At 40.5% G+C, this 14,266-nt stretch overlaps 1 protein-coding gene across 3 annotated transcripts in view; it reads left to right on the forward strand.

Moving 5' to 3' along the window:
• The window catches only part of lingo1a (leucine rich repeat and Ig domain containing 1a), a 132,949-nt gene that overhangs the window by 111,125 nt on the left and 7,558 nt on the right, over nt 1-14,266 (forward strand). The gene's annotated exons all lie outside the window — the stretch shown is intronic.

Genomic DNA, 14,266 nt, shown 5'->3' on the forward strand with positions numbered 1-14,266 from the left:
AGTAACACCTCCATAATACTATCCCTCCTGAACCTGTGCTAGATATGCAAATGTAAAATAAATAATTCAGCTCTTTTGCATTTCTTTGTGCGTGCACCTGCCATGTTGGTAATAATGAGTAAAACAGCGATAAGAAAAATATGTACTGTCTTCTCCATTTACCACGGCTGGTGCATCAGCCTCCGGTGTCAGGCTGTAGGACAGATGGGCCCAATCATTTTTATCATGTGCATTGGCCATCACTGCTGAATATTATATTGTAGATAACAGCAGAAAACAATCTATCTCTCTAATTATCTTTTGATAAATCAGTTGATTGTTTAGTTACAAAATGCCTGAAAATAGGGAACACAATTTCCCACAGTCCTCTGTGTTGTCGTCTAACATCTTGTTTTGGTCCAGTCGAAACTTCAGGGATATTCAGTTTATAGAAATACTGAAGAAGCTGTATCCAGCGAATGAAATTTTTGCTTGGTAAATAGCTGCAACAATTATTGGACTATTGAACAGCTAATTGCTTAATTGACCTTTGTCTTTAACTGTGAGTGCTTTTGTACTGAATGTAACATTTAAGTATTTCTGAAGTTTGAACTTCTGCAGTACAACTGTTTAACCGTTGCCCTGTAGCACAAACACTCTTCTTCGTTTCACGAGATGGTTATTGTTATTTCACCCTCATAAACCAATTATCTTGTGTTTAATCATCCAGACCTGGGGGGGGTGATATGGTCAAAAATGTTATCACAATAAAATTTTCATTTTCAGTCGATATTGATAATAATCGCAATTTTTTATTTATTTTTTCTGTTTAGTGGCTGATAATTGCTCCTGAGTGAAAGTCAGACACTTGACTGTGGTTTTAAGATATTCCTTATGGTCGCAACTAGGGCTGGGCAATATGGCCTACAAGCAATATCGCAGCATTTTTAGGCTTTATCATAATACACGATATATAGCTTGATATTTTGAAATTTCCTCTATAGCACCTCATAAATGCAAGAATTAACCATTTGATGCATAAAGGGCTGCGCCTCTTATGCTTCACTGCTGTGTGATCCAGAGATATAGGATCTCACCTATTTTTCACTTGTGACAAGCGGTTCTAGCAAAAGTGGCAAAAATAGACAGGGAAAACATCTATTGATAGTCATACTGACATGATACCAGCAACATTATATATAACTGTCACCTTTCACCGTAATTTCAATGCTGGGACTTTATGTGAATATGACATGGACATGAAAAAATATATAACTTTAGCACATGGAGAGACAGGCCACTATAAGGTCATAGCAGGAACCTGGTGTTGGTTATAACTGTATTAAAAGGTGAAGGGCAGTATTTTACCAGTGTACAGATGTGCACACAGAAACACACACACCCCCTCACCCCTCACACGTGGAGAGTTTTCTTCTGGGTGTGTCTATGAGAGAGAGGCCCTGTTCAGACCCTAGACAGTATATAAAAACAGACATAGACTCTGGGTCTGAAAAGTGAAGCCAGTGCAGAAGTGCCTTAAATCTGCATTCTTTCTAATGACCATCAGGGGACGACTCCACTGGTTGCAAAGAGAAGTCTGATTGTATTGAAGTCTATGGGAAAATGGCCATACTTCTTACTCGATTTATTACCCCAGTAAATGTTTTCCTAATGAGTTTATGGTCTTAGTCTCTAGTTTCAAGTCTTCTTCAATACAACATGATGTTCTGTTTTTAAATTATGGTTTTAGAAGAAAATAGATGATAAAGCAGAGTATGCATTAGAGTGTGGCTACTTTGTGATTGACAGACTGTACCACACACAGTGACCTGCCTGATAATCAGCATAGAGTAACAGAGCAGGTCAGACCCCCCCCCTTACTCTTCCTTGGCTCCACCTTCTTGTCCAAATATGGTTTGTTCTGGTTTCAAAAAACCAAGGTGGCGATGGCCAAATTACAAACTGGAGGCTTCAAAACAGCAGCTCACAAAACGATGGGTGACGCCGCGATACAATTGTGATCGGATCTCACTTTCCCACTTTATATGTAAATAATCAGGTATGTGTTGTTTTTAGCCAATCCGACGGGCCTGTTGTCAGTGTGCTTCTGTGTATATGTGAGTGTGTGTGTGTAAGTGAGAGAGAGAGAACGAGTGAGAGAGCGGGGCACGGGAGGGGTTGAGTGAATCAATGCACTGCTCACAGCTCTACAGTGAAATAAGGTTTTATCCATTAGAAATAGTGAAATATTTTTGGTTAATTATGAAACTGTGTTGGGACTAATCAGACCGTGGCAGAGGACGTCAGCAGAGTAGGCGGTCCTTCAGTGTGGCCAGGGAGCTTTTGCGATCACACTGCTAAAAGAATTAGGCCACATGTGGCCCAGACCACCTCCGAACGTGGTCTGAGTGATCGGATCTCAGATGTGTCCTCAGTGTGTCTTGGGTGCGTTCACACCTGAGCTTAGAGCTGTCCACTCGATCGGATTTGTGATTCATTTCTAGGCATGGGAATGAAACATTGAACATTTATCGATATTTCTAACAAGATAAGTTATGTTTTATCAGCCAGCCCTATCCAGACTGCACAGATAGTGTTTTTTGTCAACAGCAGAGTTAGCAATCTTTCAGCACTGTCATACAAGTTAGATCACAACATGGCTAACATAACAAGACTACAAAGATGAAATTCCAAAATATATGTCCACAAGAATATCATCTGTCCGTCAGCGTGCTTCAGCGGAGGCACTGCTCTTTGTGGGGAAGGGAATAAGACATCCTCATTAATTAAGGCAAAAGAGGACCATGTACTGTATATGAGCTGATCAGCCATTTTAAATCTGTTTCAGCAGAATTACTTCGAGAATCTGCAGCTAAAAGGAATAAAGCTCTAATGCGTTTTTCTCTAACATCTTTTAAAGGGTGCACAAGTGTTGACAAGGGATTTGCAGTCTTTGCCAAACCTAAAGTCATCTAGTAATACTATACAGGGTCACCTTGTCATTGATCCGTGTGTAGCATGTGAAATACCTAGATTGTCTTTCTAAAAGTGAGATTCTGCTTCCTCTAGTTCCCCCCAGGATTAGCAGAGCTAGTGAGATGTGATTCTCTTCTTTTCACTATCTTTATGACCTCCTCTCATACTACAGGGAACCACAGATAGGGAATGGGAGAATACAAGGACAGCTTAGCTAAGTAATTTTGCCTTTAATTGCTCGCACCTCCCAAGAGTGCTATTGCTTAAGTACTCCAAAAACTGTTGTTGTTTTCCTCCACATAATCTTTGATTATATGAAGGTCAGCATTTTTCTCTAAGCTTCTTATGAGAGAATTTGGAGCAGGTGGATTGCTCAGAGAGATGAGACAATGCTTCCCTACTTGAGTTGAGAGTGAGAGTTAACTTCCCCTTTTTTTTCAATGCACTGCAGTTACTCTGCTAACCGTCTCCCAGTCCCGTCTCGGCCATCTTATATACACTAGTCTTTGTTTTCTTGTTCTGCTTAGTCCTCATTTCCCAGTCTGTATCAATAGTGTCATTATGTGGGGTTTTATCTGGCTAATTAAGGCTTCATCTTTCTGGGCGATCTCTCAGAGGACATGGATTAAAGTCCCCTATCTCTGCACTGGAGCCACGGTGGGGTCGGCCAGGCCTGCTCCACCCTTTGCAGATTGTGGAGGGATAAAAAGCATTGACACGTTAAGGTTGTTTTTGGTGAAATGATATTTAGAAAAGGAGAGAAAATGTAAATATTGCATGATGGATGCAGATCGTGGCCTTTGGACAATTCATTTACAATCAGTTTGCAAGCCTCAACAGACGCCATTTCATTTGCATACACAATCAGGTGATTCATTTTAGTTGGTGTTGGGATCCTGAGTCACTGTTTGCCAGAGCAAGAACAGCGCTGTATGAATTTCAAATGCCATGTTGTTCCGGGGCCACTCTCATTATATTTTTGTGCTGAAAGTCGACAGATGAAAGTCTGGGTCAACACTCATTAAAACAGCAGTCCAAATAATCCGACCATCTAAACAGAGGGTGAACGGGAAGAACTTAGTGATGCGCTGCAGACGTGTCACTGATTATTTTGGAGGTTAAATCTTCCCTTTGACTTTTCTTGCTTTGCTGTGGAGTGGGAAGGAAAAAAAAAAAAACGCCTTTTGGTTTGTTGTGGTGCGGAAACACAATCTGCCTCAAAGCTTTGGCTGGCTCATGTGCACTTCTTACAATGCACCTCTGGTTTTTGATAAAGCCCTGATGAGACAGTGCTTTTGTCTGAGCCCATGCAACTGGAGGAGATAAATCCTAAATGAGTAAACTTCGCTCAGGCAGTTTTTAGAGCTTGCACATTTGATTGTTTGTGTGTGTGTGTGTGTGTGTGTGTGTGTGTGAGTGAGAGAGTGTGTGTGTGTGTGTGTGTGTGTGTGAGTGAGTGTGTGAGTGTGTGTGTGTGAGTGTGTGTGTGTGTGTGTGTGTGTGTGTGTGTGTGATGTGAGCGTTGGTGGGGTTCACCTCCATGGATGTCCTACAAAAGCAAGTATTCATTTCAAAGAAGTGTCTCTTTTCAAAAAAAGGTTGAGGGGAGGAAGTTGTCCTGTTCCTTATTTTCTTTTTGATGGAGATAGAGGTGAGATGTGAAATGGGACATATGGAGGTGGGAGGAAGGTCTTGGTGGATGGGTGGCTTGACTGTTGCTTTAATCTATTCAATGCCACTGAATTTTTGCCTGAATGGAAATGGCTTTTGCAATTCGTGACAGTATTATTAAGCATCCTTGCAAGTGATATTGAATATTTAATCTCTTAGTCATGAAGGTGAATTGACGAAAAACAAAATAATGCCCTTGCTGTTTTAGTACTTAATATTTAAAATTGATTTTAAATAAAGAAAAATGTGTGGATGCACAAAATGTAAAAGCCAGACCGATATTGGAGGCTGATGACGATATTTAAGATACATTTTTTTAAAAACACAAACATATTTTTACAATGCTGTTTTACAAGCTGTTAAAGAATCTTGAGCTGGATACTATATGTACATTTTGAAATACAATCTGATGTAACTATAATATGTTTCATAAATGAGCTCAAACATATCTATGGAGTTTCTGCACTGACGTTTCTGACTGACATTTACAACAATACTGATACATCTGTGGTAAGCTTATGGCTGTATATACAGTATGTTTCTACAAGATACTATAGTGGTCAGAAGTTTATGAAATAATCCAAAACAAGATTAGGTATAAACCTACTATATGGTTGGGCTGGATATGGGGGCCAAGCATGGGCTCAAGGCCCCCTGGTTACGGGGAGTCAGGAACTGCAGGGAAGAAGAGTCGCACTTCCATTTCACTAAGCTGCACCTCCATTACAGCAAAAACTACATTTATTACATATACCATTATTGCTAAAGGAGGCACAGGAATAACTAACATAGGACACACCAAAGAAGATAGAGCAAGAGAGTGGGAGGGAGAGAGAAAAACCTTTGTTAACTGCTAAGCTAAAGAAACTAGCAGATCTGAATCGCATGTAAACAACTGAAACACCAGCAACCGGAATTGAGACAACACACTTATTGCAGCACAGCAATAAAAGCTCTGTTAAGAAATAAAGGATTTCTGCCCACTGAAACACTAGAGGGCTTTTGATTTGAAACAGTTACAGGAAGTGCTGAGTTTATTAACTTTAACACCACGAATGTGAGCAAATCAAAACGAGGCTTCGTACTAAAATACCACTATGACCAATTATACATATCAAACAGAGGGAATTAGAAAAAAAAACACCTGCCTCTAATACAATGAATGGGTAACAAATGGAGTGGCTACCAGCCAATAGTGGAGTTTTTAAACAAACAGAGTTTTAAAATCAGCCTTTATTTATTATTTTATATAAACACAGCATAAATATTTTTCACGTAAATCTTCATATTAAAGATCCTCGACAGGACAACCTCAAATGTTAAGGGTTGAGTTGCCAACAATGAACTGCAGCGTCCCTGGGGGGCTTTACAGTTGAAAAATAAGTCTGTCAGTGATTTCTGGTGGACAGACAATGGCAATAATGGCAACACTGTTTCTTAACTACCCGGCTGCTATTTCCATAATTCACTTTCTTACTTACCAGCAAACGTATATGCTGATACTGATAGATTGAATCCATATTTATCATGATCTATTACATTGACCCAACCACTTTACCAGCTGGGGTCTAATACAAAGTCTTAATGCTGCAAGTGGCATCATAGACTATAATTAAACTTTTTTTTTCCTGTTCTCTACCCATTGAACAGTGATCATGGATAATGAAGGTGTACGTCAGATTGCAATGTCTTTATCAATTTGTCCTTTTCAGCCTGACAAGTATTTCTCAGCAATTATTTCTAGTACATAAAGGCTGACACACAGTTAAGAATGTTGAAGAAAAAAATCCCTGCATTGTTCAAGCTGCTTGAGTTTAGTCTATAATCTACAATATGCTATACAACAGTATCCTCCAGTGTCTGATTTCTGTGCATTAGTGTGGTAGTGTAGTGTGTAGTGCATCAGGGTCACCTCTCTGTCAACTAATTACAGCTCATTTCCCTGTAAAGGCCTCACTGTGAGCTGCAGGACCATCTAAGCAAAAGGGACATTTTCCTCACCGCACTGGGAGGAAAGCCTTTGGATGCCAGTCACAGTTAAAGTCAATATGGCCCTGAGCCGCTGCACACTGTGCCCATCACACTTCCTCGCAGCCGATAAGCTATAGCGTAAATTATTCATTATGAAATGTGGGCATGTTTCCATGTTGACTCTCCTAATTGAAGAACCAGTGTAGCTTGCGGTGTAGTCGCAGCTATGAAACCTTCATTCTACAGACGGTATATAGAGGAGCTGATATAGTGGTTCTTCCATAAGTCATCATAAGAGATGGTCCAGATACAAACACCCTCCCACTGCATATACACACACACACACACACTTGGGGCAACTGCCAAATCCACTCACTTCATCTAAGGGAAAAATTTCACTCAGAAATTGAGTGACAAGAGTAATACGTCCAGTCCCCCTCACCCCCCCTTGCAAAACGTTCATTCATCCTCCCTCCACCTATGAATTCATTTGTGGAGATGTTCAGTAGGGTTCTCATGCTGAATTTTATGATTGTAACGTCTTCACCTTTAAAAAAAAAACGATTCTTCCCCCCATAGCACTACTTGAGGACTATTTTGATTTGCATAAGTACTGTCATTCTTAAATTAAATCTGACACTATGTCTCGGTGAATGCTTTCGTGCAATAGAAGAGGTAAGGGCTTGATTTAGCTGCATAATATTAACTCATCACTCATGAATGATTAATTCTGAGCAAAAATGTGGATTATTTAAATAAGTTTGGATGCACTGGCAGGATATATGAGTGAGCTGACAGGGACTTTGTTTTGATTATTTTTTATATATATATATTTTTTTTCTTTTTTTGGCTTCAGCCTGAGGTTGTCTGAAAATTCCTGAATTTCTCTTTTTGCTGCCATACAAAAATTCAAATAGATCATAATCATATTCAGAATAAAACATTTAACGTGAGTATTATTAGAAGAAGCAACTGAAGTGAGTGGCATTTTGGGTTGCTACTGGATCTCTCTTTTAAAATGAAGTTCAGCTTGAGTCACTTCCAGTCGCCTTCTAATGAAAACTGGATTTAAAATTGTGCACAGAAAAGAGAAGCTGCCTCATGTAGGTGAAGAAAAGATGGATGGTTACATAAGTAAATATTTTCATGGCTGCTCATCAAAGCAGCAATGGGGGAACCTGTTTATTTGCCTAAGCTCCTTTGCTTTTTGCACAATAGCATGTGAATTCATTAGAATAATAACACTGAGACGTCAGTGTTTCTTCCTAATCAGAGGCTGGTGGCCACAGTATGCCAGAGAAGGAAATGGCTTCTTAATTTTGGATGAAAAGACGCTGAATAACACAATTTTAATTCACAAAATACAAATGTGCATCTTGACTGCAGGTTATCTTGAATGTTATGTGATCAAATAATCACAGCATCTCTCTCTTTTAGTTCCATCAAAGCAGTTTTGAAGAATGAAAAAGTATTTGGGGCTGTCTTCAGTGAGGCTTTAATACTGCTGCAGGGACTATCTTGTGTACCGAAGATCTAAAGCAAAGCGAGAGTACCATGAACAATTAATTTGAAATAACCTTTAATAAACTCATGTCTGATGCAAAGTTAATTTAGGCAACTGAACTTTGTTTGCAAACAAGGTTCAGTGGTAAATATGTGCACAGATTCTGTATGCTCCAGCACAGCCATACACCAATACAGTGTGAAAAAGTTGCAGGATAAGGGTTGGTCGATCACCATGATGTAATGACCAACATGGTAATGGAAAGAGACAAAAACGACAAATGGTGATTATATTCATGGTCAATTAATCTATTGACTATCTTTCAGTTCATTGTCTATTGTCTATTAATGTCACAATAATGCCAATGAAAGCCCATGGTGAAGTTCTCAAATAGTCTGACCAACCATCCAAAAGTCTGAACGATCTGAAAACAGATTTAAAAACAATCTGCTTATTAAAGTCACTTTAATGATTAAGAATCTCTCTAACTTGTCAGACTGTGCTCTGTGGATCGACTAATCGATTAATCAAACTGTCACTGGCTTTATGGACTTTTACGCATTTTTAAGGTCAGTAAAACTAAAGGTGTGATTGGAACATTTTATAAAAGAGTATGACAGGAACTGCTGACTGAAAAAAAAGCATATTCTCTTTGGCCCATTGCTTGAAACAGACTTTCTAAAAGCACCTCACGGGGCCTTGTTAGTGCTGGCCTCTCAATCTTCCCAACTAAACAAAGCAGAACAGGCCAGGTTCATCCCAGGCGCTAAAACATTCATCTCAGATCAGTATCAGTAGAAAGTAAAAAGCCCTGTGACCTTCATGGGTTATTATCGCTCCTACATTTATTGTCACGGCTGCAGTGTTTTCATTTTTGCCAATGTAGCAGCAAGTGGTGCCCCAGAGCACTGAAGGTTGGCATCTCCTGCAGCGTTTGGAGACCAGTCCATGTGTAACTGCGTGCCCCCGTGACATAATCGCCTAAAGTCTTGAAGGCTCGTGTCAGCAAGTTGTCCCCAAACCCACAAGATCGAGTCTCAGGAGTAAGGGGGCATAGCATTATGGGACAAAGCAACACACAGACCAACAGAAATTTTATAGCAGCATCTGTGTGTGTGTGTGTGTGTGTGTATGTGTATGTGTTCTTAAAACAGCCCTCCTGCCTATGAAGCATTTCCCATCAGCCTTAAGGGGAAAAAAAAGCAATGGTCATTCCAGCACCACTCTCTCTGGGGGAGCTAAATATCTCCCAGTGTAGCTGCTCTGCTTAGTGACTTTCTGCTCCACAGCACTGCTTTTATAATTAGTACATTTTCCTCTCAGTAGATGCACAGTTTAGGTATGTTTGGACTAATGGGGTAAAAGCAGCAACTTAAAGTATTTGCACGTTCTTTTTATATTCCATTACACTCTGTATTCGTATTTTGTTATTAAAATTGGGTTAGGACGTTGATGTTCCCCTCAGAGTGAACTGCAATAACTTTGGTGATCGTCTGACTTTTCAGACAATCTAGCGCCACCATCAGGTCAAATGTCAGTTTGTCCAGCACCGTGGTTTATGACCAGGTACCTGCAAAATCAAAGATGCCCTATATCAAAGATGACGCATTACAGGGAGCATCAGTGGTATGTAATGGTATACACTTCCTATCTCCTATGTGGGTGTGGTCAGGATTGCTGAACAATACTATTCAAAACAATACAACACAGTACAAATTTGCGCTTGATTTCGCTGCTCATTTTTATCCGCTACTTTAATATCTCATCAACCCAGTGCAATTTATTAAAGTTTTAACTTTTAATCCACGGTTTCACATATAAGTCCCTTTAAACTTCTGTTTATCCAGTTAGAAAGTAACGTGGCCAGCACTTCAGCAGTGAAACCATGCCAGAACCAACAGAGAGAATTTCTGCACCTCAAATCCATCACTGACCCACTCCTGGACCCCCTGCAGTTCGCCTACAGAGCCAACAGGTCTGTAGACGACGCCGTCAACATGGCTCTCCACTTCATCCTCCAGCACCTGGACTCCTCAGGGACCTATGCCAGGATCCTGTTTGTGGACTTCAGCTCTGCCTTCAACACCATCATCCCGGCTCTGCTGCAGGACAAGCTCTCCCAGCTGAGCGTGCCTGACTCCACCTGCAGGTGGATCACCGACTTCCTGTCTGACAGGAGGCAGCACGTGAAGCTAGGAAAGCACGTGTCTGACTCCCAGACCATCAGCACTGGATCCCCACAAGGCTGCGTTCTTTCTCCTCTGCTCTTCTCCCTGTACACCAACACCTGCACCTCCAGCCATCAGTCTGTCAAGCTCCTGAAGTTTGCAGACGACACCACTCTCATTGGACTCATCTCTGATGGCGATGAGTCTGCCTACAGGTGGGAGACTGAGCGTCTGGTGACCTGGTGCAGGCAGAACAACCTAGAGCTAAACGCTCTGAAGACAGTGGAAATGATAGTGGACTTCAGGAAGAGCCCAGCCCCACCCACCCCCATCACCCTGTGTGACTCCCCCGTGGCTACCGTGGAGCATTTTCGCTTCTTGGGAACCACCATCACACAGGATCTCAAATGGGAGCTAAACATCAGCTCCCTCATCAAAAAAGCTCAGCAGAGGATGTATTTCCTGAGGCAATTGAAGAAGTTCAACCTGCCAAGGACTATGATGGTGAACTTCTACACCTCCATCATCGAGTCCATCCTCACCTCCTCCATCACCATCTGGTACGCTGCTGCCACGGAGAGGGACAATAACAGACTGCAGCGTATCATCCACTCTGCTGAGAAGGTGATTGGCTGCAATCTTCCGTCCCTCCAGGACCTGTACGCCTCAAGGGCTCTGAGGCGTGCAGGGAAGATTGTAGCTGACTCCTCCCACCCTGGACACAAACTCTTTGAGACACTCCCCTCTGGCAGGAGGCTGCGGTCCTTCAGGACCAAAACCTCTCGCCACAAAAATAGCTTCTTCCCATCTGCTATTAGCCTCATCAACAAGGCTAGAGAGCCCCACTGTTGCTGATCAATTGCACCAATCACCAGAAAAAATTCCTTGTATGTGAAAACATACTTGGCAATAAAACTGATTCTGATTCTGATTCTGATTCTGAGAAGTGATCTGCGTTGCCAGATCTTGTGAGAGTGTGTTGCTGAGACACAGACAGGTCTCAAATAAAGTTAATTCTCTCCTCCTGCTGGAGTGAATAGACTCAGACCTGCCGATTGACTCCTAAAGGGGCGGGGAGGTGGTGAAACCCACCAGACACAGATACAGGATATGACTCTTAACTCCTTTCTCTAACGTCTCTGGCAAAACTAAGGACATTCCCATCAGCCTCAGCTTTAGTTCAAACTAAGTGCTATTTTCTGTATTATTGAACAAGTGTACCTGTGAAACATCATGTTAGTATTTTTGTAGTGAGCATGCTAGCATTCTCATGGCAGCATTAAGCTGTGTCAGTGCTCTGCCTAAGTGCAGTCATAAAGGAAACCATAAGAAATGTTGTTTTTTTTTCAGAATCAGCAAGTAGTTCCCATCATTGAGTTCTATTTTGTCATATTTTAATGAAAAAAGTTGGTAATTGATGAATGTGCTTTAGTTAACCTGCTTTTACATCCACTAGATCTTCACTTTTGATGATAAAATGCTCAACAGGCTTCAACTGCACAGCAGGAACTGAGCCAAACATAAGTGAGAGCCAGTGTCAGAGCAACTTAGTCCAATTTTGTTGCATTTCAGAGGCACTTTAAAGAAATTTGATCAAGGTTATATAAGTAGAGATTGAATGAGTTGCTTGTAGAGCAAAGAAACACATTTATATAAAACTGATAATGTGGTACTGGTGATTAATTCTTTGATACAGCTTACATGCTGTGTTTTTCTGGTCATATGTTACAGTCAAGTGATATTGTGAGCTTACTTAACTGTTGTGGCTGATGTAAATGAACAGTGAATGTGTGAATCCGTGAAGCTCTCATATCAAAAAAATGCTAGTGAGTTTTTCTTGGAGATAAATATTTCTTGAAATATTATAATGGTTCTTTAAACAAGATAAATAACAGAGAGTATTCATATAAATATACTGAGTGAAATATACATTCCTCTTTTTGTCAGCATATTAGAGGCATTTTTAAAAAGGAACTGTAGCTAGATACTGATGATTTATATAACTGTTTGCACTGTTTGTCAAACCACAGGCAGTATTAACACTGTCAGAACATGGATGTCAATCAAATTTAGTTTTAAATAGGAAATGAAATCTGAGTTTTTTGTTTTTCCTCTAAACACAGCTATTGGCAGGCTTCTTTTTTATTTTTTGGATGTGGCGCTCATTAGCGCTGATCAGAGTTGTTCCAAAGTCCTGGATCCACTTTATAAAAGTCTGACATTCTGAAGGCTCTTCCTCTTTGAAAACACATCTCCTTCAGAACAAAAAATTAATGGTGATTCTCCAAACATAGCTGGAGAGACCAGGCTAATGAGCTTAATAAGGATGGAACATCACACAAGGACACACACTCCTTCTCTCACGCGAAACACCCAACTACATCTATAAAAAAATTTTTTTTTTTTAAATCTAGCTCAAATTAGGAGCCTGGATGAACTTGGGAATAATGAAATAAAACTTTCTGATGATTGTGATGAGCTAGCATGTGATGAATAACACCACTCAGTAATGCCAGACGGAGGTCTAACAGCATACAGCTGTCAAAGGGCTAAAAGGCTTAAAAATGGATGGACAAGAGCATTTTTGGACCAACAGTATCAGCTCTGGATCAGAACACTTACAGTTAACACAAGATAACCACTGTAACCATTTTAATCAGCTCTAAGAAGCCCAGTCTGTAGGTAGATTTAAGGAAAATTGATAAACATTGGTTGTTGTAGAAACTGAATTCAACTTTGTTCATTTTGGAGGCCGTAGTCTGTGGCGCGGTTGAATTGTACTGAATTGTTATTAGAACCTCTTCTTATTATAACCTTTAATTAACAGAGATCTTTTTTGTACGAGAAACCTGAGCAGAGCAGAAAGAAAGAAAAGTAAACATATTTATATACTGAGAAGTGTCCATAATATTTTGTCCTATGTCAGTGAGGGTTAAGGTAAATATTAGAAATACCTGTCTTTTTTTTTTTTTTTTGGACTTTCCATGCATGCATGCTGAAACAACTGTTGATGCTTTCCTGGTTACTCTGAATATGATATTTTCTTATTAAACATATTTGTAGCTGTGTGACATCAGTAAGCAGAGCACCTGCAAAGAGACAGCAAATGACCCCTTTTGGAGGTGAAGTTCAGGAGGGACATGTCGACAGGCTTCACGGCAGAGTTTCGTCGGGATAACAGCTGGCCACTGTTGGAATTCTGCACCTTGTTGCACCAACCAGCTTCTTCGCCTGGATTAGGGCTTTGCCGTCCATCTGTCGGGCGTTGGCTTACATTTAAGCCCTGCCATTTCACAGACCCAGCTTCAGCCAGCAATCCCAACAGGCAGCTTAGCTTCTCAATGACACAAGGGTAACCTTTCTCTGGAAATTCAGCTAGGCAACATTATAGCAGTGTGAAAGTGAGCTTACTTAGGGAGCTAAAGGTCAGACACTCCTGGTTAAGATGGATTTAGCCAAAGTGTGGCTGTCAATATGCGTGTTCTGGGTTATAATTCCAAGGTGCTACTTATTGAACCAATGAGCATCTGAAGAAGCACTTCAACAGATATTTAACTCTTAATCTCAGCATCTTTTTTGCTCCTCTTGCACAAGGGAACTGATTAATTTTCAAATGATGAAACATGATGTAATATGTAGTTATACGAAAATTAATACCAAAAAAGACATTCTGCGCCTTATGAATTTGTTACAAGAGGATATTGGAGATAGGGGCATCTGCTTACTTCTAAAAGAATCTTGCAAATTCTTCTAGGATAGACTATCAAATAATACAGTAAATAAAATTCAGCAGCTGGGTGCGTGCATTCATGATTAGCCTAGCACCTGATTAAGCAGTTTCCAAAGGAGTGGGCTTTAAAGGCTTTTAACACTTTATGCTGCAGATAACGTCAGCATCTAAAGGATTTCCGAGAAGCTTACAGGTATTTAACTATGGTATTTAACAAGGCTCAGGAGTGATGTCATGTGACAGGTAGACTAAAGCTTCGGGCGATGG

This window comes from Trachinotus anak, unplaced genomic scaffold (assembly GCF_046630095.1).
Source record: "Trachinotus anak isolate AG129_WGS33_773 ecotype Australia unplaced genomic scaffold, CSIRO_AGI_Tana_v1 ptg000002l, whole genome shotgun sequence".
NCBI lineage: Eukaryota > Metazoa > Chordata > Actinopteri > Carangiformes > Carangidae > Trachinotus > Trachinotus anak.